The sequence below is a fragment of the Rhincodon typus genome, chromosome 2 (genome assembly GCF_021869965.1).
Source record: "Rhincodon typus isolate 14 chromosome 2, sRhiTyp1.1, whole genome shotgun sequence".
NCBI classification, from domain to species: Eukaryota; Metazoa; Chordata; class Chondrichthyes; order Orectolobiformes; family Rhincodontidae; genus Rhincodon; species Rhincodon typus.
Genome location: NC_063333.1, coordinates 28,478,797 through 28,483,275, shown reverse-complemented (window position 1 = coordinate 28,483,275; position 4,479 = coordinate 28,478,797).

Here is a 4,479-nt window from a genome sequence, read left to right as displayed (position 1 = left end):
TCTATCCGCCTCCCCCTCTCTCCCTATTTATTTCAGAACCCCCTTCCCCTCCCCCATTTCTGATGAAGGGTCGAGGCCCGAAACATCAGCTTTCCTGCTCCAATGATGCTGCTTGGCCTGCTGTGTTCATCCAGCTCTACACCTTGTTATCTCAGATTTTCCAGCATCTGCAGTTCCTACTATCTCTGATACAATTGGAAGCCAAGTGTTTCTCCCTCCCCCCACAAGCTTTGAACCCTGTTGCATTGTTGCTGGTTTTCTAACAGCAATGTCTTGAGGGTCAGCACGAAGAACCTGGCAACAATGATCCTGTTGGTGCAGCTAGCCAAGGTAGCTGTGGTTCAGCACAGGATAAGAGAGGGATGTTGAGAGTAAGGATGAGATAATTGAACCTCTTCCAGCGATGTCTGTGTCAAACATTGACACTCCAGTGGTAGAACCCATTTCGGAAAGACTCAGTTTAACCCCCAGGTCTCTGACCCAAGCCTCATATCACAAAGGACGAACTTGGGTGATGAGAACAGATCAGCATTAGTACAAAAACTAGGCTTTTTTGAAACTGGCATTGAAACTTATAGCCATCAAAAGCGTTGGGAAGAATTTATTTTAAAATATCTTGCAGTCAAGAGCTGCTTATGGTTGTCGTGTACTAGGTCATGTAGCCTTAGGATTTTTTTCCTGACTTTAATGTAAAATACATTTGGTAATTTTAAAAGGAGGAAGGAAGAGAAAAGCAAGCTAATTGGAGATGTTCTGTTATGCTGTTTTGACAGTAATAGAAACAAGCTGTTTTGATTTTAAAATTGTGCAGGAAATTGCTCGGTAATGACAGATAACTCAGTGGAAAAGCTGTTTTCGCCTGCTTACGTTGCATGATGGTTAAGTGTGGCCTTAAGAGGTTAACTATTTTAAGTGTTTGCTGACTTAAATAGTCTTTTACCCAAAGTTTCTGTGTGTTTTACTAGGGAAATGTTTAAAAGCTGCATTTTGCTTTTGGGACTAGACCTTTTAATGTTCTCTTTTTATGCAGTGTGATTTTTCTTAAATTCTGCTGCTTTATCCACGTCCTACTGGACAATCGCAGTTATATTAACAAAGAAGTGGCTTGTTTTGACTCTTGAGGTCACAACTTCGGGTTGAATACAAGACAGCTGATTTGTCTCTTGAAACTACTGAATTTCACTCTGTATGCTATAATAAATTCAAGATATCTCGTTCAGCGGAATTTAGATTGGTATTGGAAACCAGTTGTTCTGTAAATTTCAGTCATTTCCACTCAGTTTAAATTACATTTAACATTAATCAAACTGACCTTTTTAAGCGTCCTCTGAAGGCATTTCCTGTTTGCTTTGCCATGATAAGATTGTAAGTGATGATGGCTTACATTCAGTCGAGTTTGGCAAAGTTGCATGAATGACAGTTTCTGTAAACCTTGTATTAAACGGGAAATAGAAGTGAAACAGTCAATCAGCCTGAAATCTTAACAAGCTCTTAATGCAGAGTGTTTTGAAACTAAGTGAGTGATTTGTGATACTTGGTCTCTGTACAATGCCATAAGTTGTCTACATAATAATGCTGGGTGGAAGTCTTTTTTTTGCTGATTGTTGATACTTTGTATCATGGGTTGGTGATGGAGTGATACGTGCCCAGACCAAAATACTCATTGTTCTGACATACAAATGAAGGTTAATTAATACATGGAAACTCCTATTCAAGTGCAATTATATGACTATAAAGTTAATGCAAACATCTGTGCAATACTTTTTGATAATTTGTTAAAACAGAATGGATATCCAAAGAGATTTGGAGGTTTCAGGTGGATAGATCTTTAAAATGTTACGAATGGGTGCAGAAAATAAGCAATAAAGCAATTGGAATGCTGGCCTTCCTATCTAAAGGATTGAAGTACAAGGGGGTAGAAGTTACACTGCAGTTACACAAAACTCTGGAGAGACCCCACTTAGTGTACAGTGAGCAGATCTGGGCCCATGCCTTGGGGAGGATATAATGGCCTCTGAGGGAGTTTAATATAGGTTTACAAGAATAATATCTGGACTTCAAGGGTTAAGTAATAAGGAGAGATTATACAAAATAAGCCTGTTTTCTCTCGAATTTCGAAAGTTAAGGGGTGATCTGATTAAAATTTTCAAGGTATTAACAGGAAAAAGATAAACTAGTTCCACTGGTTGGGGATTCTAGAACTAAAGGGTGTAGTCTAAAACTTATGGCCTGGAGAGACGTTAGGGAGCACTTTGAGACACAGGGTAGTAGAGATTTGGTACTGTCTTCCACAGACATCAGATGCTGCATCAGTTCTTCATTTTAAATTTGAGATAAATAAATTTTTGTTGAGCAGAGATAGTAAGGGGTATGGGCCAAAGGCAGCCATGATCTTGCTGAATGGTGGAACAGGCATGTTGCAGCTGTACAAAACTCTGGTGCGGCCGCACTTGGAGTATTGCGTACAGTTCTGGTCGCCACATTATAGGAAGGATGTGGAAGCATTGGAAAGGGTGCAGAGGAGATTTACCAGGATGTTGCCTGGTATGGAGGGAAGGTCCTATGAGGAAAGGCTGAGGGACTTGAGGCTGTTTTCGTTTGAGAGAAGAAGGTTGAGAGGTGACTCAGTAGAGACATACAAGATGATCAGAGGATTAGATAGGGTGGACAGTGGGAGCCTTTTTCCTTGGATGGTGATGGCTAGCATGAGGGGACATAGCTTTAAATGGAGGGGTGATAGATATAGGACAGATGTCAGAGGTCGGTTCTTTACTCAGAGATAGTAAGGGCGTGGAATGCCCTGCCTGCGAAAGTAGTAGACTCGCCAATTTTAAGTGCATTTAAATGGTCATTGGATAAACATATGGATGATAATGGAATAATGTAGGTTAGATAGGCTTCAGATTGGTTTCACAGGTCGGCGCAACATCGAGGGCCGAAGGGCCTGTACTGCGCCGTAATGTTCTATGTTCAGGCACGAGGAGCTAAATGACCTCCTGTTGTTATGTTCCCACGTAACTAAGTTCCAGTAGTACACATTAAGCTAACTTCAGGAATGCACAAATTCATGGACATATTGGTCAATGTGTGTGAAAATATTTTTTAATGTATTGTTTCTCCTGAGCAAAATTAGAATAGATGTACAGTCATGTGCTCATGTTACTGCAGTAATAAGCCAGATGGTGAGCATTTGACTATTTGAATTAAATTTAAAATAAACTAAAATCAGGACCACAGAGTGAATGTGAAGCTGTCACATTATCATTAAAGCACAGATATCCCACATTATTAGGGTAACTGAAGATGGTCGATATAATGCTGGCCTCGCCAAAGATCCAACATCCTAAGAATCCGTTTGGTCTTCGATATCTGTGAGATTCCATAATTTACTTAAGCACTTTGAACTAAAGTAAGTGTTTTGGGTTATTAATACTTCCTATTTAATTTATTTTGTTGCAAACCTAATAAATCAAGCTGCTGTCTGAAAGTGCAATGTTAAAGGCTTTGGAAGATTTTAAATGGTGCCCATGGTGTAAGCTGCCTATGTGAACCTAGGTAAGTGCATTAATCATCTGTGATTTACAGTCTAACTCAGAAACAGAAATTGCAAAATGTAATTTAGCTCTGAGACTGGAATTAATGTTTTCTAATGTGAGTAGAAGCCTGCATAAGATTTGCCAGTCCCACGACTGGAGGTTTTGATAAACGTAATAGGCACTTACGAATGATGGACTCTGACGAATAGCAGGAAGGGAAACTGAAGTAAGGTTTCCCTCAGAAGAATACACCAGCATTTAATGTGATATGTATGTGCACTTTTATTCCTGGGAGCACACTGTCGGGCTGTAATGAGAACCTAGCTTCACAGGTGTAGGTGTTGCCTTTCAGCAGTATTTGGAAATATTGAAATAAACAATAAATTTATGCCCTGATGAGCTGAGTATCCATTTGCAAGTAGGAGTTCCTTCTGTAGTGTTGCTCCCAACAAAAGTCCCTTTTAAATAGCTTCTTCAAAGGTATTTTTTAAAAAAGAAAATTAACTCTGGTGTACTCTGAGATTGTTCCAGAAACAAATTGTGCGTGTGTTTAGTGAAGCCTTTTGGTATTCTGTATTTCTCCCTTTCAAATCAACACTGCACAAATTGAATGTGTCGTGAAGTTGGGTAGAGTATTTGTGGATTGGAAGGCATGATGTCAGAACTTGATGTTTGTAAAATGATTGGGGGGGGGCGGTGGTGGGAAGAGCACATGGTCCTTTTAAATGATAATGTGTTTTGGGTAAAAAAGAAGTTCAGGTGCACAGAGAGCTCCTGAAATTGAAACATTGTATCAAAGGGCTGTGTGGTTAGCAACCCAGGCTGTAGTTTGTTTTGTAATTAAAGCAACGAGTTTTAATATCAACCAATTAATTTAAACCATGCACTTAGATGAAAAAAAATAAATTAAAAAAAAACTGATGGTTTTGACAACCTAGGACCA